The sequence below is a fragment of the Camelus bactrianus genome, chromosome 2, assembly GCF_048773025.1.
Source record: "Camelus bactrianus isolate YW-2024 breed Bactrian camel chromosome 2, ASM4877302v1, whole genome shotgun sequence".
NCBI lineage: Eukaryota > Metazoa > Chordata > Mammalia > Artiodactyla > Camelidae > Camelus > Camelus bactrianus.
The window spans coordinates 101,604,805-101,632,505 of record NC_133540.1 but is presented as its reverse complement, the minus strand read 5'-3'; the positions used below and the strand labels follow the sequence as shown (position 1 = coordinate 101,632,505).

General features: G+C 36.7%; 1 protein-coding gene and 1 long non-coding RNA gene across 2 annotated transcripts in view; one reads left to right on the top strand and one right to left on the bottom strand.

Moving 5' to 3' along the window:
- TEC (tec protein tyrosine kinase) overlaps window positions 1–135 on the bottom strand; it is a 115,066-nt gene extending 114,931 nt beyond the window's left edge. The window contains exon 1 of the mRNA XM_074348269.1: window positions 5–135. The gene's annotated coding sequence lies outside the window, so the exon portion shown is untranslated. The remainder of the gene's footprint in view (window positions 1–4) is intronic.
- LOC141574222 (uncharacterized) overlaps window positions 134–27,701 on the top strand; it is a 49,323-nt gene continuing 21,755 nt past the window's right edge. Inside the window, exon 1 of the long non-coding RNA XR_012501026.1 lies at window positions 134–288. This is a non-coding gene — a long non-coding RNA (uncharacterized LOC141574222). The remainder of the gene's footprint in view (window positions 289–27,701) is intronic.

The window sequence follows — 27,701 nt, the reverse complement described above, 5'->3', positions numbered from 1 at the left end:
TCACCAAGACCGGCAGCGGCTGGTTTCCACGGCGCCGCGGCGGTTCTGAGACGGGAGGCGGGAGTGGGTCGGACGCGTGTCGCGGCTCCGGCGACTCAGCCGGAGTTTCCAGGACGTCGCAGGAGCGTCCTTGGTGTTCTCCTTGGCTCTTTCCCCGGAGAGCCGCCCCGCGAGGACGCGGACACCCCCGGCCCGAGAGAACCCCTGGTAGTGCCACCTGTGGGTGACTGGGGACTCTGTCGGAATTAGGGATCGCACCTCCCCTTCCGCTGAGTGGCGGCGAGCCAGGTGGGTGATGCGGCGCGGCCGAGCGTAGCAACGAGTTTTACCAAAAGAATATGTGTTTTTACTGTCGAACCGAAAGCAACAGAGCATATCTTATACACTTACAGGGTCACGTGTCCTCACTATTACTGTAGTGACACTTTATTTACCCATTGAAGAGTAGAAAACTGCCCTTAGGTAAGACTGACTTTGTCCCAGGCGCTGTTCTAGGTACTTTATATGTATTAACATTTTTGTAGAGTTTGTTACCAGAAATCTCCATTTTACAGAGGGTGAACGTGAGGCATAGAGAAGTTAAATAACCAGCCTGTTGTCACCTGACTAGTAAACTGAAAAGCTAGGATTCAGATCCCCGTAGTCCTCCTACTAAATCTGTGCTTTAAACCACTGCTCTTCTGACTCACCAAAATTTTGAATGTCCACCACCTCCCATGCCCTGTTAAAGGCCTGGGTGGGGAATGCAAGATGAGGGCTCTGCCCTCAAGGAGCTTTTAGTCTAGTGTGAGGAGGACAGTAAGTCATCAATATGCAAGTGAAAAAAAGAAGCCAATGCACAGGTGAGAAGTGTCCTGACTAAACGTAGGAGGTTGGAATTCGGGGGGCGGGGGCAGCCGGCAACAGATCTAGGTGTCACGGAGGCTTCTCGGAGGAGGTGACAGTGGAGCTGGGAGCTGGCAGGACAGGCAGCCTGAAGATGAAGCTAAGGGAATGGCAAGTGCACTAATCATCATCATACCTCATGCTTGTTGGAGACCTGAAAACATGCCTTCCTATGTTATCTCTCTTTTGATCATACAATAACTCTGAGAAGTCTGATAAGATTCCACTTTAGAGGGGAAAAGAAATCTACCGATTAATGATTTGCTTAAAGTCACACAGTTCGTTAGCAAAAGGGAGAGGGGGAGGGACCAACCTTTCTAATGCCACATCCTCTCCCTCAGGTGAGGGCCTTGAGTATAATGACCTGTCTCAGGATGAATCTAGTAAAATTTCTCTTTTGTGATCCGGTCTCCTCCCAACCCCAGTCTCTTCTGCCTCCAGTTGACTAGTTAATATAATTTCCTCCAGTGTAGGCGTCTTTTGAGGGAGCAGAGGTCAGGAACCTTTTGAAAGGGTGCAAAAAATTGTGTGTGGGTGTGGAGAGAGAGAGAGAGAGAAAATTATAGTTATATAATTATGGTAATAAAGCTGGTTTTCTCCGAAGAAAAATGCTCACATATGATATGTGTAAGTGAGAGACCGTAGAACTTTCATCAAATTGATTGACCCAAGAAAGGTAAAAGTCACTGTCTTAAGGGGCTAACTGATATTGTGGTGAGTAAAAGAACCGATTTCCAGCACACTTTGCCTAGGCTTGCTAGATGACTCTTGGTGGCGCATATTTCCGACTTAATGGGAATGAGGCTCTCAAAGTTTATGAAGGTTAATTGAAAGGGAAGCAAATCCAGATCCTCATATAACCCCATAATAAAGTTTAAAATTAAGGGAAGAGAATGTCTTACATGGTCACTCAGTTCTCAAGAAAACGAGAGAGTACTGATCTGTCAGCGAAACATCTAGGTCAACGTAACTCTTTATCAGTGATAATTGAGGTAGTTTCCACAGCGTTATCCTGTTTCCTGAAGAAAGCATTTTTTACACTACCTATCAAGCAGTATTAGTAGGTGGTTAACACCTGTATATCATCCCCAAAGCATTTGGAGAGAACTAACATTAGTTTTCAACAGAGTGTTGTTAGAAAGAAAGAGAATGTCAGAAAGAAAAGGAGACTGTCAGAGAGCTTCAGCTACACTGATGAAAGGTGTAAAACTGAACTCAGGATGTGGCAGGCTAAAAAAAAAGTTTAATCTGTATTATTTCTTATGTGAAATCTACAATAGCTTTAATGGAAAACAGAATACACAATTTAGGCTTATGTAACTCAAACTTCAATGTTGGGCCTCTTCAAAAGAACGAATCTGGTGGTGGGCCTGGAAAGATTTCTCCCTCTTTCTCCAAGAAGAAGATTTAAAGAATGGTATTACTCCCTTCATTTTACTAAAACTGAAGTACAGAAAAAAGGGCATTTATGACTTCTTAGAGACAGGAACTCCCTTCTTGCTAGATATCCACACAGCCTGTATAAGATATGTATGTTTAGGTGAGCAATGTCAGGCTGACATAATTTTAGTTCCTTGAGAAAAGAAAATGTCTCTTTGTAACTTGCAAATAGATTCCACGTTGTGCAAAAGAAGACACACACAACGTGAAAAGTTTGTAAGTAAAGTGGTGTTTTGTATTTGGAGCATCTCCCATTCTTGTTTGTATATCTCTGGCTTCCTTTTGTAACACTATTCCTACCCAGGGACCTGGCCCATTCTAAGTAAATAATAAATGTTCAATGAATGAATGATTGCAACAATGATGCTAATAAAGCAGACTTTATCAGTCTTGTAGAGAAAGCCTATTCCTCTATGAAGATTGTTGTGGTGGTATGATATGTCTGCCTCTCTTTCTATCATGTACTGATAGTAATTGCTTCTTTGGAGCTAAATAGAAAGAAGGAAAGAGTTTTAAATGTTGGACACAAAATCAGAAATTGTACTCCTGGGAACAGTTGTTAAATAAATCATTCAAAAGAAAGAGCATCGTATACAAAGTATGTGTATAGATCATCACTCATAATAATAAATCAAATGTCCAATAATAAGGAAATGTTTAAGCAGAATATATCAGTGGTATGGAATCACAGATTGTCATTAAAAATAGTATCTGTGTTAAAAAAATAGAAATGTGGAAGAAAATTTATGAATATTAAATGAAAAAAGTAGAGCACAGTGCTTTAATATCTTATGATTACAACTAAATAAAAATTATGTGGGAATAAAATTGATGGGTTGAAAATAAGAATTATGAACAGTTATTGAGGGGGTTCTTATGTGCCAGACTGTTTTAAGTGCATTAGATTAATTCATCTAATTCTCACAACAACTGCATAAGGTACAATAGCTTTGATAGAAAACTGCATGCAGTTCTTATTTTCATGTTACAGATGAGGGAACTGAGGCAGAGGTCTAAGTAATTTGCCCAGCATCTCACAGCCAGGATGTGAATATAAAACCGTGTGACTCCAAAGTCTGCAATCTTAACCATGCAAAGCTGCCAGAGAAATAAAGTTTGAATCATGGATCATGGTTTAAAAAAAAAAAAACTTCCTTGTATAATGTTTTAATATTAACTTAAGACTAAATAAAAATGTGTTAAATTACAGTTTAAAAAAAAGGCACAGAGATAAAATCAGATTATGCTCAGAAGAAGAGACAGATAAAAAAGTAAGATGAGGAGCATATTGAGTGAAGAAAAGAAACCATCTGGGTTTGACCAATTTATGTTTTGGATTAGGATCCAAATACTGTTTCAAATGGGTTCAATATATCAACAAATTTATGGTTTATGAAGGTTGAAATTAAATGAGCTATGTCACATAGAATGTTATATTCAGTATTACTAGTATGACTGAAAGGGTATTCTGGCCTGATGGCTTTTACTTGGGGCTATTTCTTCTTCCGAATACTCTAGCCCAGAACTTTATGAAGCTGCCTCCTTGTCAACAGTGGCAATTGTGAAAACATGATTATCACTGCATTAGCAGGAAGCTGAGAAAATATTGGTAAACAATCCCAACAAGGGGGAGGGTACAGCTCAGAGGTAGAGCGCACACTTACCATGCACAAGGTCCTGGGTTCAGCCCCCAGTACCTCCATTAAATAAATAAATAAGCCTAATTACCTCCCCCTCCCCCAACAACAGCAACAAAAACAGTCCCAGTAAGTCTCCCTCTAATGGTGGGACTTATGTTCTGGTGGGAAGGTCAGTCATTTAAAAATGAATTTAGCTACAAATAATGATATGCCCTCGTGATAGGCTGAATAAAGGCCCCTTAAAGATGTTCACATCTTAAATCCCTGGAACTCTTAAATATGTTAATTTACATGGCAGATAGGACTTTGTAGATGTGATTAAGTGAAGAATCTTGAGATGAGGAGAGGATCCTGGACTATCCAGGTGAGCCCAGTATAATCATGAGAGTCTCACTAGGGAGGCAAAAGGATCAGAGTCAGAAGAAGAGATGTGATGAGAGAAGCAGATGACAGAGAGCAAGAGAGGGACTTGAAGATGCTATAACTACTGGCTTTGTAGATGAAAGAAGGGATCACAAGCCAGGGAATACAGGCAGCTTCTAGAAGATAGCAAAGGTAAGGAAACAGTTTCTCCCCTAGGGTCTCCAAAATGAACTAGCCCTGCTGACACCTGGATTCTAGCCCACTGAAACTGATTTTGGACTTCTTGGCCTCCAAAACTATAAAAGAAGACATTTGTGTTGTTGTGAGTCTATAAGTTTGTGTTAACGTGTTTCAGCAGTGATAGGAAACTAACAGAACCCTTAACAAGAGTTTATTTTGTCTTATGTGTAAGAAGTCACTGTCTGATGGGCACGATGTTCCATAGTGGCAGGGGCCCAACTCCTTCTACCTTTTCATGTAGGTGGGACCCTGGAGGGAAATATGAGTATCTCCAGGGACTCATGATGTGGGTATCAGGCCATGTAGTTACCTATGTCAGTGTTTTTCAAGTATGAGTAAAGTATAAACCTTTCTAAACAAGAGATTTCCATCATAAGTCACATGTTAGGCATTATTTATGTTTATATCATTTTATGCATATTTAAAACCAAAATAAGTTTGCAAAATAAGTTCAAACAGGACTACAAAACTAGTTATTGAGGCCACACACATCTTTAGTCCATGATGTCACTGGAAGCCACATGGGGAACAGTAACAAGATATTTTTATCCCTCCTAGCCAGTGAGGTATCATTGGAGGCCTGGTGGGGAGCTAGAACTCCCAACCTCACCCAGCAGTAATGAGACCACGTCCTCTTGATTATCAGTGGGGGCTTGGGAAACCTGAATTTCTAACCCACAATTCTTATAATAAATGTTGAAGACGGTGGCTCTGCTCCCCTTGCCAAAGAAGCCAGTTAAAAACAGAAGGCTTAAATAAAGGGCAGGATTTCATAACATGATACCCCAAATGTCCTGGTTTCAATGGAAAATAACTCTCTATGCCAAGAAACAAGAAGATCTCAAACTGAATGAGAAAAGGTAATTAATAGATGCCAACACCAAGATGTCAGAGATGTTAGAATTATGTGAGAAAGATGTTAAAGCAGCCATCACAAAACTGAGTCAGTGAGCAATTACAAACATGCTTGAAACAAATTAAAAAGCAAAAGTCTCCAAAGAAATAGAAGATAGAAAAATGAACCAAATGGAAATATTTTAGAACTGAAAATGCAATAACTAAAACTTTAAAACTCCATGGATAGGCGTCAAGCAGACTGGATAGGACAGAGGAAAAAAATTTGTGAACTTGACAGCAATAGAAGTTACTCAGTCTGAACCACAAAAACAAAAGTAAAACAAAACACTATGAGCAGTCCTGTGGGACTATAACAAAAAATCTACCATTTGTGTCATCAGCCTCAGGAGAGGAGAAAGAGGGCTGAGCCAAAAAAGTACTCCAAGAAATAATAGCAAAACATGCTCCATTGGCAAAATCTATGAACCTGCACATCAAAAACTTAAGCAAACTTCATAGAGGGTAAAGGCAAAGAAACCCACACTAAGACACATCATAGTCAAACTTCTTAAAACTAGAGACAAAGAAAAAATCTTTTAAAAATATGAGAAAACCATGACTCCTTACCTATTCAAATAACAGTGGGTTTATTATCAGAAACCATCCACAAGGAAGTGGCATGACAGTTTTTGAGTGCTGAAATAAAATGACTGTCAGCCAGCTCACAATCCTATACCCAGCAAAAATATCCTTCAAAAAATGAAGGGAAATCAAGATATTCTCAGATAAAGGAAAACTAAGATAATTTGTCATCAGCCATTCCACTCTAAAAGAATGGCTAGAGGAAGAACTCTAAACAGAAAAGAATCAGTAAAAGAAGAAATCGTGGTATATCAAGAAAGAAGAAGGTACACAGTAAGCAAGGAAATATTGATAAATCCATTACTTTCCTTCTCCTAATGCTTTTTCAAATTATAATGGAGAGTTGATGCAAAAATTGTAACATTGTCCAAGTAGTTCTAAAAGTATGCAAAGAAAATATTTAGAACAATTATAAGGGGGGGGGAGTAAAAATATGTAAAGGGAACTAAAGTTTCTGTGCTTTCCTCAAACTGGTAAAATGACACCAGTTATATTTATGTGATATAAAACCTAGAGCAACCACTAAAAAAGCTATGCAAAGAGATACACACAAAAACACTGTCTTTAAACTGAAATAGAATTCTAAAAATATCCCTCAAGTGTTCATGGAACATATACCAAGATAATCATATCCTGGGCCCTAAAACAAACCATAACAAATTTAAAATAATTGAAATCATAGAGTGTGTTTTCAGAGCACTATGAAATCAAACCAAAAATCAGTAACAGGAAGATTTTCAGCAAAACTCCCAAATATTTGGAAAATAAACCACTTACTTGTAAATAAACCGTAGATCAAAGGGGAAGTCATAAGAGAACACAAAAAAAATTCTGAATGGAATTTTTTAAAGGAACAGCATATCAAAATTTGTACACACAGCCAAATAGTGTTGAGAGAAAACTTTATGATGGTAAATGCATGTATTAGAAAAGAGGAAGTCTCAAATCAAAAATCTAAGCTCCCACTGCTCAGAACATAGAGTAAAATAAATCCAAATAGATGGAAAGAAATAAAGATAAAAGCAGAAATCAATGTAATTCAAAACAGAAAAACAATACAGAAAATCAATAGAAGAGCTGGTTCTTTGAAAGATTAATAACATTGTCAAACATTTAGCAAGATTATCAAAGATAAAAAAAAAAAAGACCCAAGTTATCAGTGTCAGGAATAAACAGGGGAATATCATTAAAGACCATTTAGACATCAAAAAGGTAATAAAGGAATACTGCAAACAACTCTGAACACATAAATTTGACAATTTAGATGAAACAGACCAATTCCTTAAAAAGTACTAATTATCACAATTCATCCAATATGAAATAAATAAATGAAAAAAGCCTTATTAGTATTAAGGAACTGAAAATGTAATTTTTTTTTAAAGTCTCCAAATAGAAATCTTCAGACCCAGATAGTTTCACTGGAGAATTCTAACAAATGTTTAAAGAATGAATCTTAATTCTTCACAATCTCCTATAGAAAATAAAAGAAGAAAGGACACTTTCCAATTCATTTTATGAAGCTGGTATTACCCTATGTTAAAGCCAGGAAAAGTACGAGAAAAACAAACTACAGACTAATATCCCTAGACACAAAGTTCTTAACAAAATATTAGCAAATAGAATTCAGTAATATAGAAAAAGAATTATACACTATGACCAAGTAAGATTTATTACAGGAATGCATTGGTTCAATATCTGAAAAACAAAAACCAAGGATTTTTGCACTGTGGGAAATATTTTACAGTTCCTCAAAAAGTTAAGCATAGAATTACCATACGATCCAGCAATTCCACTTCTGGGTATGTACCCAAAAGAACTAAGAACAAATACTCAAGCAAATACTCGTCCACAAACGTTCATAGCACCTTTATTCAACCAGCTATAAAGTGGAAACCACCCAGATGTCCAACAGCTGGTGAATGGAGAAACAAAATGTGTTACATCCATACAATGGAATATTATTATATCATTAAGGGAATGAATTACTGATATGTGCTACAACACAGGTAAACCTTGAAAACATTACACTGAGTGAAAGAAGCCAGACACAAGAGGCCACATGCTGTATTCATTTCATTTATATGAAATGTCCAGCATAGAAAAATCCATGGAAACAGAAAGTAAATTACTGGTTGCCAAGAACTGGCAATGGGGAGGAAATTTAGAACAAACTGCTAATATGTATGGGATTTCTTTTGGAAGAGATGGAAATATTGTAGAATTAGGTAGTAGTGATGGTTGTACAACATAGTGAATATAATAAAAAAAAAAAACACTGAAGTATATACTTTACAATGAGGAATTTTATCTTCTGTAAATACATATTTTACATATTTATATATATATAAAATATTTACATATATAGAAAATATATAGAAAAAAGTTTTGAAAGACCCTGTTACGAGGATGAAAAGACAAGCTACAGCCTGGAAATAAATATTTGCAAGCTGCATATCTGACAGAGACCAGCATTTAGACTGTATAAAGAGTTCTCACAACCAACAGTAAACAAACAATCCAACTAGAAAATGAGCAAAAGACATGAAGAGACATTTTGCCAGAGTATGTACAAATAGAAAATAAGCATGTGAAAAGGTCTTCAAGATGATTAATATTTAATAAATGCAGTTTGAGTCACAGTGAGGTATCACTATGCAACCATGAGAATGACTAAAAGAAGACAGTGACAGCATCAAATGCAGGTGAAGGTGTGGAGAAATTTGATCACTCTTACATTGCTGGTGGAAACATAAAATAGTACAGCTGCTCAGGAAAATGGTTTGGCAGTTTCTTAAAAAATTAAATCCCTAACTATCATATGACCCAGAAATTGCACTTAGGCATTTGTCCCAGAGAAATGAAAACAAGTTCACACAAAAACCTGTACCCAAAGTTCAGAGGAGCTTTCTTCATAATATTCAAAACCTGGAAAAACCCATTGTCCTTCAATGTGTGAGTAGTTAAACTGTAGCGTATCATACCAAAGAATACTACTCAGCAATAAAAAATAAAATAAAACTACTGATACACTCAACAGCTGGGCAAATCTCCAGAGAATTACACTGAGTGGGAAAAAAAAAAGCCAATAAAAATGGTTACGTACTACATGACTCTATTTATACAACATTCTTGAAACAAAATTATAGAAATGGAGAACCACCTCATGGTTACTAGGTATGAATAAGGAAGTGGGGCAGAACAAAGAGGGTATAGCTATAAAAGGGGAACATGAGGGATCCTTATGGAGGTGGAAATGTTGCACGTCTTAACTGCTTCAGTATCAAGAGCCTGGCTGTGATATTGTGCTATAGTTTGTTAGATGTTACCATTGGGGGAAACTAGGAAATATGAGATCTCTGTATTTTTTTCTTACAACTGCATTTGAATCTCTAATTATCTCAAAATTAAAAGTTTAATTAAAATTTTAATTAACAGCTGATAATGACAGTAGCCTACAATTTTTGAATACTTAATGCTAAGTATGGTTCTAAGCACATGATTCATTTAATCCCCCAACAATCCTGTGATACAGGTACAACCGTCATAGAATAGGTAAGTAACTTGCCCATGGTTACACAGTTAATAATTGGTGGAGCTGTGATTCAAATTCAGGAAACCTGGCTCCAGAGGCTGTGATTTTAACTACCATGCTGGTAACCAGGCAGTTTCACATACGCAGGCTTTTCAGCTTTCCTGAAAGTCTGTAGCAACCTTCCTATTCTGAGGCTCGTAGCTGCTGCCCCCTCTAGACAGAGCATTGTACATTTGTCATAGTGTCCACCACTGTTTTATTGCTCCCAGTTCACTTCATCCATTGATGTTACCCACCAGGTCCTGTAGACATTAAAGTTTCTAGACCCTGGCATACGACATTACCTTGTGCCTGCGAAATGAAAACGTCATGGAAAGGAAAAAATATATATATTAAAACTACATTAATTTAAACTTGACAAAGAAGAACCATGAGAATTAATATAAAATTTGAATTGTGTGTTATTTTTAGAGTAACTACAATCAGGCAGATTCAAATAGGTACTGTTAATATCACAACATATTTATTGATTTTTTTTTTTAAAAATAAAACTTCCTATGGGCCAGTTCTGCTCATAGTATTAATTACTTAGTTCATCCCTCTTTCAAACTACATGCTGTTACTCTCCTTTCCCCACCTCACCCCACTGTTGTAGCTATCAGTGTCCCTCATGTATCCCCCTGACATTTACCTCGTCATTAGATGCACAAGGCCATCCTCAGGGAATTTGTGCCTGAGAGCTTTCTCTTACAGGAAACAAGCAAAAAATGCCAGGAGAGTGAGGATCCCCAGGGAGCTGCCACCAGCCAATGATGGATGTGGGCTGGAGGGTAAATACTCCAGATTCCTGCCCTTTAGTAAGACAACTCTGAGGCCTGTTCTAGTGAATTGAGGGCCTATTGCCTTCAGTGATAATCTGCTCACTAATACACCCTTCATTCACTTCTTTCCTTTCTTTATCTCTTTCCTTAGGAGTGCCTTTTGGAATCCCCTCCAAGCTAAACCATTTGCATTAAAATCCTTGTCTAGGTCTGGTGAGCACCCAACCTAGCCTGTCCCAGGAAAGAAAGACCAGCGTGTTGTCTTTAGAAAACATAGCCTGGGGGTAGGGATATTGCTCAGTTGGTAGAACATGTGCTGAGCATGCTTGAGGTACTTGGTTCAATTGCCTGTACCTCCACTTGAAGAAGAAAAAGGAAAAAAAAAAAAAAAACCAGCCTCAGTAAAGGTTGGCTGTGTTTCTAACCTATTGAAAATTATTAACCTGGTTGGTTTTAGATGGAGAGATAAGGTCTAGTTTTGAATTGAGAACGGAAAAAGTGAAAGCAGAAACATCTGAAATCCCAATTCATATTCCTTCCTTCTCACCTCTGAATTCGTCCAACTCTGAATTTCCAGTAACTTTACACTAATGAATTTTCTCTCTACCCTGATGGTCCAGTTAACTCCTCCAAGGGCAACTGTTATGGACTGAATTGTAACACACACACACACACACACACACACACACCCCTCATCTCTGCAAAATTCATAGTTTTAAGACCTAATCCCAATGTGATTGTATTTGAGTTAGGGCCTTTAAGGAAATAATGAAGATTAAATGAGGTCATAAGGGTGGGACCCTAATCCAGTAGGACTAATGTCCATATAAAAAGAGGAAGAGACACCAGGAATACCTGTGCACAGAAAAAAGGCCAGGTGAGGACACAGCCAGAAGATGGCCTTGTGCCAGCCAAGGAGAGAGAACTCGAGAGAAACCAGACCTGCCAACACCTTGATCTTAGACTTCCAGGCTCCAACACTCTGAGAAAATAAATTTCTGTTGTTTAAGCCTCCCAGTCTGAGATTTTTTATGAAAATCCAGGCAAACTAATACAGCAACCCTGGACAAATGGTGGACAATATCTGATGTATATATTAATTTTTCCACCTCCAGTCTTTTGAGCAGACAATCCTGGAAAATGCTTACTATGCTGCTCAGAGGGTTTTGTCCAAATCAAAGCCCTGTTGCCCAAAGCGTTGACCTGCAAAACCCACCCTCATATTGGCTTTTCCTCCTTCTCTGCTTTACTCTCCCCATTGTCTGGGGTACCCCTGTTTCCGACAGTCACTCTCAGTATACTGCTTACATAAAAATGCTGATCGCAGCTCTGTTTTGGTGGGAACCCAAGCTGAGACAGGGCCTGCCCCAGACTCAAATTAGATCTAGTTCTTGGAATGGCAGCTCTCAGGACCCCATTTGTGTGCTGCACTCAGGGTGGGCATTGGTAGCTCCTCCAAGAAAACTCAAGAGATGCACAAAGCAAAGATCTACTTTGTTCACCACTGTCTTGCCCACCGGAGTGCCAGCAATTAGCACCTACAGAAGAAACCACGGGAATGAAATCAACACCCATCCAAGGACCAAGTATGGGCCTCTTCCCAAAGCAGTTGGGACAGTGGAAGCCTGTGATTCTTGTATGATTCCATGGAGGGGAGAAAAAAAGATTGACTAGTAACTGAGATTTGATTTCCTGCCAGGCGAACAGATGAGGGCTCAATGCTGATAACATTTGGTTTAGAAAAATAAAGACTACGATGTATGTTACAACCTGGTGTTAGGGACTTATGAATAGCTGCAACTGCTTGTATAAGAAACTAAAATCAGGGGCCAAATAAAGATGGTGGGCTAGGAGGTCGTGGAGCTCACCTCCTCTCACAACTATATCAAAAATACATCAACGTGTAGAATAATTCTCACAGAATACCACATGAACACTGGCGGAAGATCTCATAAAACCAAAATTGCATGAAAGATCACCATATAACCAGGTAGGACAAAAGAGAAAAAAAATAGGAATTGGGCAGTACCTGCACCCCTAGGAAGGAGCTGTGAAAACTGTGTGTCCACTTACACTGGGAAGCCCTTCACTGGTGGGGAGCTCAGCCAGGACAGAAAGGGAGCTTCAAAGGCTGAGAGGAGAGCGCAGCAGCCGGTTTGCCACAGGAAAGACAGTCACTTCAGCAGGTGGTGTTGGGAAAGCTGGATAGCTGCATGTAAATCAATGAAATTAGAACACTCCCTCACACCATACTCAAAAATAAACTCAATATGGCTTAAAGACTTAAATATAAGACATGACACCATAAAACTCCCAAAGAGAACCTAGGCAAAACATTCTCTGATATAAATTTTAGCAATGTTCTCCTACAACAGTCTAAACAGGCAATAAAAATAAAAGCAAAAATAAACAAATGGGACCTAATTAAACTTACAAGCTTTTGCACAGCAAAGGAAACCATAAACAAAACAAAGAGACAACCTATGGAATGTGAGAAAATTTTTGTGAATGATGTGACCAATAAGGGCTTAAATTCCAAAATATATAAACTGTTCATACAACTCAATAACAAAATAACCCAAATAACTGAATCAAAAAATTGACAGATCTAAACAGGTATTACTCCAAAGAAGACATACAGATGGCCAATAGGCACATGAAAAGATGCTCAACATTGCTGATTATTAGAGAAATGCAAATCAAAACTACAGTAAGGTACAAAAAACACTAGTTAGAGTGGCCGTCATTTAAAAGTCTACAAATAACAAATGCTGGAGAGGGTGTGGAGAAAAGGGAACCCTCCTGTGCTGTTGGTGGGAATGTATATTGGTGCAGCCACTATGGAAAACAGTATGGAGATTCCTTAAATAACTAAAACTAGACTTACCATATGATCTAGCAATCCCACTCCAGGGCATATATCCCGAAGAAAACTATAATCTGAAAAGATACACGCACCCCAATGTTCATAGCAGCACTGTTAAAATATCCAAGACATGAAAACAATCTAAATGTTCATCAACAGATGAACAGATAAAGAAGATTTGGTATATATACACAATGGAATACTACTGAGTCATAAAAAAGAATGAAATAATGCCATTTACAGCAACATAGATGGACCTAGATATTATCATACTAAGTAAGTCAGAAAGAGAAAGATAAATACCATATATCACTTATATGTGAAATCTAAAATATGACACAAATGAACTAATTTACAGAACAGCAACAGATTCACAGACCAAGGGGAAAAAAGCTTATGGTTACCAAAGGGGAAAGTGGGCCGGGGAGGGATAAATTAGGAGTTTGGGATTAAGAGATACAAACTGCTATATATGAAATAGGTAAACAACAAGGCCCTACTGTATAGCCCAGGGAACTATATTCAATATCCTGTAAAAAACCACAATGGAAAAGAATTAAAAAAACAAAAACAAAAACCCTGAAATCAAGGCATGTTCCACATCATCTCCCAGAGGTCACCACTCAGAGGTGCTCAGCCAAATTAATCCCAAATTAAGGAGATTGTATACTACATGTATTTGTAAAATGGAAGAAACATTTTTGCCTTTTCTGTTCCCTTTTCCCCCAGGAATAATTTAAATCAAAAGAAATAAAGACGTTATAAGGAACTCCCTTTTCCTGTGCTTGTTTTTCTAACATTGCATGTTATTTCATAACATTGAAAACACAATATGATGACCAAAAACAAGCTAGGCTTCTTTAATTCAACTTATTCTTGGCTTCTAAACAATGATGGGAACAAAGCCCATTAGAAAATATGACCTCTGGACGCGTTGTCATTAGGGAGTCTGCTAGAACTGATGGCAGTCCTTATGGTCTTTCAAGAGGTAAAAATTAACATCTTTCTCTTTTTGAAAAGAAATTTCTTCCCCTTTTTCTAATGCTGAGTTTCTCCATTTTGAAGTTTTCAGATCTGTACTAGAAATTGCCCTCTGTGAGATTTCTTCTTAATTATCTGCAAGATTTCATGAAATTAGCACCTGCTATATACCTTCACCTTGCACCTAGCTGAGTGACTCCTCAAATTGCCAAGTGGCTGTAAATAATAAATTTCTCTTTGTAGAAGAAGGTGGTTAATGAATTCAATTCTATTTGCAAAATTGCCTTCATTCTCAAGCTGTTTTTCTACTCTTTATAGTTTCCTGCATCGTTAACTTTAACAGGAAAAAAAAAGTGTAGAACTCTTGTATTCTGTTTGAACAGAAAGTTCTCAATCATCCTTCTATAATAATGCAACTCCGGTCCTTAGGGGCTAATAGAAACTTTCAAAAGGACAGCTTAGTGTATTATATAAACTCTTTTTATGGGCACTTTGATTAAGTGTCGGTAGCAACAGAGACAGAGCGCCTGCTGCAGGTGTAGATAGAGAAGAAATAGTGTGGGACAGAAAAGTTAACTTCTGTCCTTCCTTAAATGGCCTGAAGTTAGCTACCACCAGATATGATGGAGAAAATGAACCCTGTGCTGTATTTACTATGAAACAGAAAAGTTGAGGATTCACAATAAAAGCCAGAAAATAATATTATAATATACACATACCAATGGTTTTATTCAAAGAATCTTAACTAAACAGTCACCTTGATGTATAACACAAACTTCAGTTGCCATATTTACATATCCACAGACCTACCTGTACTAATAGATTTTTAAATTTACTCACCTGCCCCCACTTAAATAAATCTACTTAATAAGGAAACTTAAGGAAACCGAAAGTGCAAAGATCTATTATTTCCTCCCTCTGCCTCATCCGCCCTCAGCACCGGACTGAGCCCCAGCACCTAGCACGGAACTTCCAACACAACCCCCTGCCGTTGGCCATCAGATAAATTCTCCTCACTCTCCTGAGGCAGAGCTCTCTCTAGTGGTCCCAGGTGTCACTCCCAGCATGCTGTGGGAGCGGAGTGCGGGGATGGCAGGAGCTCTTCCAGGCAGTGTCTATCCAGGGCAGCACCCTCCGGTCAAAATATAATATGGTCCTCAAGTGCAGGCCACACTTGTTGTCAAAAATGTTTTAATAGCCACATTGAAAAAAGTAGAAAGAAACAAGCAAAATTAATGTCTTATTTTACCCGATTTATTCAAAATAGGACCTTTTCAACATGTGATCCATACAAAAAAATTATTAGTGAGACACTTTACAGTCTTCTTTTTTCCCTACTGTGCTTTGAAAATTGGATATGTGCTTTACACTTACACCACATCTCAGTTTGGATTAGCCACCTTCAAGTATCTGATAGCTGTTTGTGCCCAGTAGCCCCGTATTGTACAGCGTGGATCCAGACATACTGTGGTAGTACATTCACAGAGGGGCAGGCAGGGAAAATGGCCCTGCTTTAAATGCCCCTGGTATCACACCTTGGGAAGCACTGCCAGTGGAGTTTCCACAGCCTGAGTTCATGATACTAAGAGATCCCTAGTTATCTTATACTGAATGCAATTCCTTAGTTAATGTCTCCTCAGAGATGTTTCAGGGACTTCGAGACTAGGGGTTGATCATCCCATGTTAAAATGACTCCTTCAAACTGAAACAGACCCATCAGGGTTCACTTTAGTCTGAACTGCTTCTCCTTTGGGCCATTGCTCAATCTATACGAATATTTTGGACCAGTGGCTGAGGAGCACCTGGTTAGGTAGTAGGTTTTATTTTTCCCCTTTCTCTAGGCAATTTCTGTGCTTTTATAATTGAAGCTTTCAAAGCTGTTGTCAGTGAGCTGTCTCTGTAGTGCTTCTACTGCACTCAAGTACTATTTTATTTCAGGCCATGTGCATAGTCAACATGGAGTGTGAAAAAGACTGTATAAAGCACAGAGCCATTTTAAAAAATTATCCTCACTACATGTAAAAATAGCCTGCATTCTGTCATCTTGAGGGAGTGATGCTCTAGAGACTAGATAAGTGCTCAACTCTGTTTCCATTTGCAATACAGGTCTGGCCTAAATATGCCAGTTCTATTTTTTTTTTCTGGTGTTTTTTAAAATAATTGAAACAATATTTAAATATAAAAAATAACTAATTTTGAATTTTGGGCCACTGGCCAATGGATCATAAAGTTGTAGAATTACATACCTTTGTACAGGGTGAAAGGATTAGAGGCCCTCCAGGCAAAACCTCTCATATTGTAGATGAAGACGGTTTTTTTAAAAAATGTCTAAAAGTCTCGCTGGGTTTTAATCCAAAGACTTTCAAACATCAAGGTATTTTAAATCATTTATATTCTTAAGAAATAATCGTAATTTTTTAAATCATAAAATTTATGTAATAATCATATATTAGAATTTTCCCATATGCTAAGAAGTTTGGTAGATAAAAACAAATTATTGTATCTCAGCTTATATTTATCCTAGTATATTATGACACATTATGATAGAAGTTTCCATAATTTGTAATGCTTTTAATGAACAACTAATAGTTTAGCTAACATATTATTGTTACTTATAATATATAAAGATACTTTTCCTCTGTGGTTAACCACAGTGATAACATTGGCTAAATAACAAACTAAAACTTTAGCCAGAGACATAAGAAATATTATAATAATATAGCAGAAGGTATTTAATGACAGAAGGAAGACTTCCTGAGCAAGAAAGTTATCGAAGCACTAGAATGGCTTACCACAGGAGAGTGGGGTCATTATCTATAAATGTAGGTTATTTCTCCATTATTCGAGGTCTGTGGAAGGAAATGTACCTGCAAGCAATGAAAAACATTTCTCTTTGTTTTGGTAATTTCATTCTTTTTCTTATTTGTGAAAGTAATCACAAGCATTTTAGAAAACATGGAGATAAAATCTCACCCATGCAGAGAGGGATGTATTAGAGGGTGGGGATTAACAGACACACATTACTATATATAAAATAGATGAACAACAAGGACCTACTGTATAGCACAGGGAACTATATTCAGTTTCTTATAATAACATATAATGGAAAAGAATCTGAAAAGAAAAAATAAATATGTATGTATATGTATAACTGAATCACTTTGCTGTACCCCTGAAAGTAACATTGTAAATCAACTACACTTATATTAAAAATTTTTTTTAAACAAACCTCACTCATAATCCCACTGCTCTAAATGTAACCCAGATTAGCAATTTAGTATTCCTCATCCCTGTGTTATTTTCTGTACAGACATTTTCATTTTATATAGCTTTAATCAGATATAAATATATTTTCCTATTACTTTAACTTATTATAACATAACCATTTTTCATATAAAACATAATATTCAAAAGACATGTGATGGGATAATTCTATGAGGTATTATTAGTCCATGTATTTTATTCCCTGAATTGATAACCATCTCTCCCCTTTGGGCTGCAAGACAAGAGGCCACCATCCTGTTAGGGTCAGGAAAGAGGTCAGTAATTGGTGTGGGAATAAAGACACTGACTTCTAGCCTTCTAAGTTCAAAAGGAATGTCCAGATATAAGGCCGTTAAACGAAATTTTTTTAAAGCAAATGCATGCAGAGAAGCCATTTCCTTCCACATCACCAAAATCCAAGATGAAATACTCATCAAATCTGGGGAGGGTGGGGAAGAAGAAATGAAGGAGAACACATAGGGTTTAGAAGTTAGTCAGTGCTAATGGATCAGTATTCCGCTGAATATTGATAAACATTATCAAGCTTGACATGTATTATCTATAGGGTAGGGCCAACAAATTTAAAATCTTATCTGTAAGGAAGTTAAAAAAAATTAAAATGCTTTTAAGCGTATAAATTATATAAACTTTATTAAGAGACATTTTGCAGTAAATATCAAGGGCCCTAAAATTTTTTATACCATTTGATCCAGCAAGGACTATATGCCAAAGACATATTATGGACATGTGTAAAAAGTTAATGATTTTCATCAATGTTAAAATTCATAACATGAAGAATTAGAAATGGTTCGGTTCATTTCTCTTTAAGTACACTATGACCCAACTTTGTGATAATATACATAAATATAAGGATATTTTAGCTATAATGATATTTTAGAAGACTATTTAGTACTATAGTAAAATGTTATGCCCAAAAAAATTCAGTGAAAAATAAACTTATAAAACAGATGGACTTTATGATTTCATCTTTGGTTAAAATGTATGGATATATGCCTAGAAAAATGACAAATTATATTCTAAAAAATAATTATTACTTCGGAGTTGTATGCTTTTAGATTTTTATATTCTTTATTTTTCTATATTTTAAAATATTTTCTATAATTAGTATATATTCTATGATCAAGCTTTGAAGCTTATTATTTTTTAAAAAAACTGTCCTTGTTAACAATTTTACTGAATTTAAAGTAATGATTTTTTTTAAATCTATTTCCATAAATAGTGGCCAACACTTTCAAATTTCCAACTCCCAAATTCATCCCTTCCCATCCCCTCTTCCCGGCAACCATGAGATTGTTTACTATGTGAGTCTGTTTCTGTTTTGTAGATGAGCTCATAGTGTCCTTTTTTTTTTCAGATTCCACATATAAATGATATCATACGGTATTTTTGTTTCTCTTTCTGGCTTACTTAGAATGATGATCTCTAGGTCCATTTCTGTTGCTGCAAATAGCATTATTTTATTCTTTTTTATGGCTGAGTAGTCTTCCATTGTATAAATATACCACAACTTCTTTATCTAGTCAACTGTCAATGGACATTTAGGTTGCTTCCATGTTTTGGCTATTGTATATAGTGCTGCTGTGAACATTGAGGTGCATGTATCTTTTCAAATTAGAGTTCCCTCCAGATATATACCCAGGAATGAGATTGCTGGATCATATCATAGGTCTATTTTTAGTTTTCTTTGGAATCTCCATACTGTTTTCCATAATGGCTGCATCAAACTACATTCCTACCAGCAGTGTAGGAGGTTTCCCTTTTCTCCACACCCTCTCCAGCATTTATTGCAGACTTCTGAATGATGGCCATTCTGACTGATGTGAGGTGATACCTCATTGTAGTGTTGATTTGCGTTTCTGTGATAATTAGTGACATTAAGCATTTTCTTCAGGTGCCTGTTGGCCATTTGTATGTCTTCACTGGAGAATTGCTTCTTTAACTCTTCTGCCCATTTTTAGATTGGGTTGTTAGTAATGATTTTTAACAGAGATAAAGATTCAATAGCTTAAGGGAAAAAAAAAAAAAACGGTCCTTAATACAGGCTTGAGAAATTGCCATGAAAGATGAAGAAAGCCTTTTATGTAAACATAAAAGAAAGCATTAAAAGGAAGTGATCACTTGAAACAGTTTTCTCTCTGCCCCATCTCTCTGACAGATAAGCCCTCTATCTATGAGAATCCATGAAGTTGGGGTGTAATTTTTAGTATTAGTAATGACTAATAAGTGGTTCTTTAATTTTGCTTTGGAAGAGTTTGCGCAATAAGGGAAATTCACCAAGGATTTTAAAGCTTGGATTGGTTCATCTAGCAGTCTTAGAGGGAAAGTAACTTTTCTAGTTCTCACAGTCATTAAAAAAAAGAAGCTGTGCTACCTTTTTTCTTCCTGGTGGAAGGACAGTAGGTATTATATCCACTTTGTGTGCATCCTAGTTTTCAGACATTCAGCAAGGCAGAGTTGGGTGTGAGCTTTTTCATATGGGTGTGAAAAATAGCTACCCATCCAATCCTTCCTGGAAAGAAATATCTTAACAAATGGCAGAGCATTAGGCACCAGGTGTTAAAAAACCCCAGCTATCATCCACAGAACCAGCAGGATGTTATGAGAAATATCCTGGCAGCTCCTATCCAGTAATGTGACTCAAGATTTAATATTTCTTTTCTACTTTTTAAAGAGTAGCATATACCAGATTGTTAATACTTCCCATTAAGAATAATGTGGATGATGATAATTGCTAAGGAATTAGGCCATCTTCCTGGTTTAACCCCTGCCCTCCCCAAAACAAAACAAAACAAAAACTGGTATTCAAACTGTGAGCTGGTGAGAATCTCTGTCATAGCCCAAGGAATGCATTGCCTAAAGTGCAGCATCTTATGGGCAGTCTTAAGATTTCCAGCTATGTCCAAGCTCCAAGAATTTGTCTGTTTTTTCTGCTTCCATAGGCATAGTAGGGATATAGAACCAGGGAATGTTTAGCCCAGAGAACTAGGTCTCATCCAGGGATATAAATGCTTGTACGTTAATTCTAAGTAATGCTGATTCTCTGGTCTTCAAGACACCAAACAAATGAAACTATAGTGTTAGTAAATTTTAGCTACATTAGATCTAAAATGTGTATTCAGAGTACTATAAAGAAAGTGACCAAGTTACAGGTGGGAGAACAAGGAAGGAGAGAACAAAGGATTAAAATACATAATAAATAAAGAACTCTTTTCAATGAACAAGAAAATGATAAGCAATGAAATAAACATGGGCAAAAGATATAAACAGGCATATTACAGGGAAAGAAAACTCAACAGCAAAAACATGAAAATAATCTTTGCCTAATACTAATTAAGAAATTAAAATTTAAGCAATAAGAAGATAATAGTTCACATACTTCTAATTGGAAACAAAGTAGAAATGATACAGGAAAAAAATAGGGCATGAGAGGATGGCCTTGTCCCAGGTCTCAGGTAAGTGCCTGGGACATGTCCTGCTGAGTGAGGGTCCTTGGCTTCACACAGGAAAGATTTCGAGAGTAAGCCATAGTACAGTAAAAGTAGACTTATTCGGAGACATGCACACTCCATTGAGAGAGTGTAGGCCGTCTCAGAAGGCCAGAGAGGCCATGAGGCATGCGGGTGGGTGTTTAAAGTAAAAGTAGACATACACTCCACAGATCAAGTGCGGTCTGTTTTACTCAGAAGGGAGCGCAGTTATGAGGTATTGGGCATGTTAGTTTTTATGGGCCCGGAAACTTCATATGCTAACAACTGGGAGGATTATTCCAACTACTTTGGAGAAGAGGCTGGGATTTCCAGGAATTGGGCCACTGCCCACTTTTTGACCTTTTATGGTCAGCCTTGGGACTGTCACAGTGCCTGTGGGAGTGCCATTTACCATGCCAATATATTACAGTGAGGGTATAATGAAGCTCAAGGTCTACTGGAAGTCTGTTGGGAGTTAACTTTTCATCTTGGTGCTAACTGCTGTGTCATTCCTTGAAAGGCTGTGCCCTGCCCTCTTCCTTCCTGTCTCAGAAAGTCTGATGAAGCCAAATACAAGAAAGGATGTGAGTTGTTGATAATAGTATAAATTAGTGCAATTTGGAAAACAGTTTGGCAATGCCTAGTAAAACTGAAGATGTGGTTACACCATGACTCAGATTTTTTTTCTTACTCCAGAAAAACTTGACCACATAGAAAGGAAGAATATACAAGGATATTTATTACATCACTTTTTTTGTTATTGTTAGTGGTGGTACTGGGGATTGAACCCAGGACTTTGTGCATGCTAAGCATATGTTCTGCCACTGAGCATATTGTACCCCTACATCCCCCTTTGAGGCAGCAATAAAGTAATAACAGCCTAATTCTCTACCAGTTGAGAAATAAACAATATGTGATTATTCATACAGTGGATTTACATAAAGCAGTTAAAATGAGTAAATCATGTGTACATGTATCAAGGTGGATAATTTTTGAAATATTATATTAGGTAAAAATGGAAGTAAATGGTAATAAGATACATTCAAGATTATACAATCTGTATCTAATATGATCTAATTTTATATGCACAACACTATATTACATAGATGTATAGAGAGACAAAGATAAGTAGATAGGTAGATGTATAACATAAACTCATGAATGGAAAAGGCACATTAATGATAGGAAATGGCTAATCCTGGGGAGGAAAAGGAAAGAGATGGAAGTTTGGTTTTAAGTGTATCCATGATTTTTTTTTTTTTTTAGTTTTTTTTTGGGGGGGTGTGGATAGGTAATTAGGTTTATTTATTTATTTCTAGAAGTGGTACTGGGGATTGAACCCAGGACCTTGTGCATGCTTAGCTATACCCTCCTCCTCCTAGGTGTATCCATAATATGTTATCTATATAGAGAAAATATAATCTAAAGCAAAGATAGCAAAATGTAAACATCATTTAAATTTAGATAGTAGGTAAATTACTGTAGTATTATTTTCTGTATGTTTGAAATATTCAATAATTTAAATAATTTTTATTTTGTTTAAGTTATTTACTTTATTAATAAGAAAACACTTTTTTTTGTATTTGGAGAAATACAAAGCAACACATATAAATCTTAGAAGATTCAAGTTCATAAATAGAGTTAATTTCATCCCTAAGGTAAGTTCATGATGTGATAGTTCCAATTAATTCCACGAGAACATCTTTTTCAAGCTTATGTTGGATGGAGAATCCTTTTTATTTTTCCCCCAAGATATGTGTGAGAATTAAAACTTAAAGGGTTTCTCAAACTTTCTTTGAACTTACATTTATAGGTCAAAACATGATAACTATAGTTAACACTGTTTTTGGTATATTTGAAAGTTGCTAAGAAAGTAGATCTTAAAAGTTCTCATCACAAAGGAGAAAACATTTATTTTTCTTCTTCTTTTGTTTCTTTGGGGTTTTTGTATCTATGTGACATGATGGATATTAGCTAAACTTATTAGGGTAACCATAATATGTAAGTCAAGCCATTTGCTGTACACCTTAAATGCATACAGTGTTGTACGTCAATTATATCTCAGTAAAACTGGGGGAAAAAAAGACAGGTTTAGGCAGTGAGAGACTTACTCATTTGTACTTCTAATCAGTGTTTGTTATTTATGCAAATTGTTTGACTTCTCCATCACACATCTTCTTTGGATTGCTGATTTAAGTTGTTTGATTTTCTCTGGAACTGTATACACTTTATGAACATGCTAACAAATATATTTTAAGGAAATCCAAACTAAAGAATATCTTTATGCCACCATTTGGTAACCATCACAATAATTATTGGCTCAGTTGAGAATCATCAATGGATGTTAAAACTGGTGGGTGAAAGTTTGATGAGAAATAGGATATGGTCTCAAATTATCTTGCCTGTAATTAAAAAATAAATTTGCTTTTTTAATTATAAAGGGAAGAAATAGTGACTTTACAGTGTAGAAACCAAGCAGACCTCTCTTTAACACAAATAACCAAAGTACACATCATGGCCACTGGGACACATCAACACCATGCAAACTGATGTATGTCTGACACAGTGTGCTGAGAACACAGCATCACTTCCATGTTAGTCCTGTACCAAATGCATAACTTGGGTCTAAACACGAGGGACCATCGGATGAACCCAAACTGATGGACATTCTGTAAGTAACTGGCCTGATGCTCCAAAAACATCAAAGTCATGAAAGATAAAGAAAGCCTGAAGAGTTATTCCAGATGAAAGAAGACTAAAGCAACATGGCAGCTAGATGTAGTGTGTGATACTGGATTGGACTGGGTCCTGGACCAAAAAATTGTTTTTCTTTTGCTATGGATGACACCACTGGATAATTGGTGATTTTGAATAATTTGCTCCAACTTGTTGCTTTTATTAAGAAGCCTCAGGATGCAAATTTAATATAAAATACTGTAAATGTCTGCACCTTTTAATGAGAAGAAAAGCCAAAAGACATTGCAGTTTCATCTTGCTACTCCATGTGAATGATCCAATTCAAAAAGATAGTTCGCCATACTCTGCTCTCAAGAATTACGAACAATTCTGTCATAGTAAGACTGGCAGAGAATTTCTAATATACATAGGCCTTGTCTACAGAGTCCGTATCATAAATTTGGGAACTATTGGTGGAAGCCCATTAGCAGATAGACTATAAAGCTGAAAAAAGAAAAAGATGATTAATAAGGCTGTCAGAACCAAACGGCAGTGGGTTTCACAGCTCACTCCAGCTTCCAGGATTGTACTTAGACACCGCAACAGTCAGTTAGTCCAGTGTCTTGGTTTTGATGCAGTCCTTCAAATTTAAACCTAGTGGAATTTTTGTGAAGATTAAGTATTACGCCTTCCAGTTTTTGGATAGCATTCTTCATAATTTTTATGTAGTGACTGCAGTGTTTTAGATTTAGGTAAAGCGAGCTTGTTTTTCATTAACCATGTGATTTGAAGTTAATTACTTGACTCTTTTGAGCCAAAGAGTTTTAATTTGTTAAATGATAAGATCAGACTTTCTTATCTTTGAGATTTTTTTCCAACTCTAGCTAGATTGTTCTAGTTCTTTGATTAATAGTTAGATTATCAGTAAAAGTGGTATATTTCTTCTGAGACCAAAATAGAAAACCTATCTTCTTTAAAAGCAATTCCTTGTTACCTTGTTTTATAAAATATTTTAGTTGCATAAAAATGTATAGTTAAGAACCAAACAAACTTCTGTGTACCCATCATCCAGCTAAAATGTAGAAAGTACAGTTTTTCATCTATCATGTTGGCAAAAATCCTTCAGTTTGACAAAACATCTTATGGGCAAAGCTGCAGAGAAGCAGGCATTTTCCTATATTGCCCGTGGGAATGCAGAAATGGTATAAGGAGAATTTTGCAATTTCTAGCAAAATTACATATGCATTTAACCTTGGACACTATGACCACCTTTCTATAAAATGTATTCCAAAGATATTCAGACAGACGTACAAAACGATATATGCACAAAGTTATTCATTGCTATTATTTGTAATAGCAAAAGATAAGGAACCATTCAAATGTCCATTAATAAGGGACTGCTTTAAGAAACAACAGTACATTCATGTGATGAGTCCTATGCTGTGGTAAAAGATGCTCCATGAAATGCTATGGAATGTGCACAGTATGCTACCTTCTGTGTAAGAAAGGGGACTATAAATACAAGTGCATGTGTGTATTTTTTTCAAGTAACAATAGAAGGACAAACCAAAAACCAATAAAAAATGGTTACCTATAGTGGAAAGAAAAAACTAGAAGCAAGGAATGGCAAATAAGCGTATGAAAGGATGCTCAACCCAGTGTATCATTAGGGAATTGCAAATTAAAAACAGCAATGAGATACCAATGCACACATATTATGATGGCTAAAATCTAAAACACTGACAACACCAAATGCTGGGGAGGATGTGGTGCAAACAGGAACTCATTCACTTCTAGTGGGAATGCAAAATGGTACAGCCACTTTGGAAAACAGTTTGGCATTTTTTTTTTTTTTTACAAAACTAAGCATACTTTTACCATACGACCCAGCAATCACACCCTTTGGTGTTTACCTAAATGAGCTGAAAATGTATGTCCACATGAAAACCTGCACACAGGTATTTATAGCATTTTATTCATAAGCGCTAAAACTTAGAAACAACCAAGATGTCCCTCGGTAGGTGAGTGTATAAACAAACTGTGGTACATCTAGGCAGTGGAGTATTATTCAGCAATAAAAAGAAATGAGCTATCAAGCCACAAAAAGTCATGGAGGAAACTTAAATGCATTTTGTTAAATGCAAGAAGGAAAATATGAAAAGGCTACATACTGTATGATTCCAATTTTATGAAATTCTGGAAAAGGCAAAACTATGGAAACAGTGAAAAAAAAAAAAAGATCAGTGATTACCAGAAGTTCTGGGGAAGGAGGAGGTAGGAATGAGTAAGTGACAAATAGGGAGTTATCTATGGTTGCTAAAACCGTTAGGTGAAAGGTTGGTGAGGGACCCTATAATTATGTGTATTGATAGGTCACGTTGACCACATTTGAACCTACTGATTGAAAACTAGCACTGTATTTTGATGTGATACAATAGAAAGTATACAGCACTGTGTATGAAATATCTTTGCCTAAGTAAATAAACCTGAATCTAAACCATGCCTCTAAATTTAACCACAAGTTTATAAAACCATTCCATACTTATCTAGATGATAAAACTTGACAAGTCTGACTTTAGCTAGCTTGGAGAAGATGAGGAAGATGTGAAACTTTGCGAATGCTCACACTCTGCTGGTAGGCATGCAAATTGGCCCAAGCAGTTTGAGTTTGACAGTCCTTAATCTATGGGGAAAGTCACCTTCTTGCCACTAGATGGTGCCTGTTGGCTTTTGAGTAGTTTATTGTCTTCTATTACGTTGCTCCACTTCACTAATTTACTCCCCATCGTCATGGGAGGAAGGGACTGAGAACAAGCACTGGAGTCTTACCGAGAACTTGTAATCCTGACCCAGGCAGCCGTATCTGCTTTCTGCCTGTCGCACCATGTTGGCACTGAGAGCACATTGCTGATGCTTTCTGTTTCCCCAAGCCACTTATTTTATTCAGTTGCTTAGCAATCTCTCTCTCTAATACTGTGTCAAGGGTATTTTTTCTGAAGAATATGTTTTTCAATATTTAATAGCTTCATTCTCTAATTTGTTTTTAGTTTGACATCAAAGTTATAGAAAATGGTACAAAGAAATTCTATATACCTTTCACACCAGACCCAGATTTCCTGCTTATTAATATTTCACATTCTCTCTCCTTTTCACTCTCTCTTTCCCTCCCCTTCTCATTATCTCACATATGTAAATATATCAGATATAAATTATGCATAATTCTCTAAGCCGCTGAAGAGTAAGTAGCAGCCACATTGCCCCATTGGCCTTATAAACAAGGACACCATTCTACACAACTTCAGCATCCCTATCAAAATCAGGACAGTTTCTCAGGCTTTCCTTGTCTTTTGTAATCTTGGTATTTTTGAGGGCCAGGTACTTCGTATGGCCTTCAGTTTGATTAGATTCAAGTTGTGTTTGGATGACAGGAATATCACAAATGTGATGCTGTGTTCTCAGTGCATCATATCAGGAGGCACGCAACGTCAGTGTGTCTTCTGGCTGCTAATACTAACTTTTCCCATTCTGTTTCTCCACTCAGAGCGAATTAATACATATTTTGTGGTCATTAATTAACACATAATTTATAAGCAGTTTGTGGGGAGATACTTTAGGACTATATAAACCTCCTTTTTCTCATCAAACTTTCACCCACTATTTTACCTGAATCCGTTATTTCTATGATTGTTACTAAATGTTGATCTGTTAATTCCATTATTCTTTCTGCATTAATTAGCTGGCATTCTACCATAAAGTGAAGCTTTCCATTTATTTATTCATTTCTTTTTTAAAAAACTTTTTAAAAAGTTTTTGTTGTGTTTATTTATCGGATGGGGAGGTAATTAGGTTCCCCTATTTATTTATTTAATGGAAGCAGTGGGGGTTGAACCCAGCACCCTGTGCATGCCAGGCAAGCACTCTACCACTGAGCTATTCCCCTTTATTTATTCATTTCTTTATACCAATATGGACTCATGTATCCCTTTTTTATTCAATGATTTATAATCCATTATTATTTATTTTGAT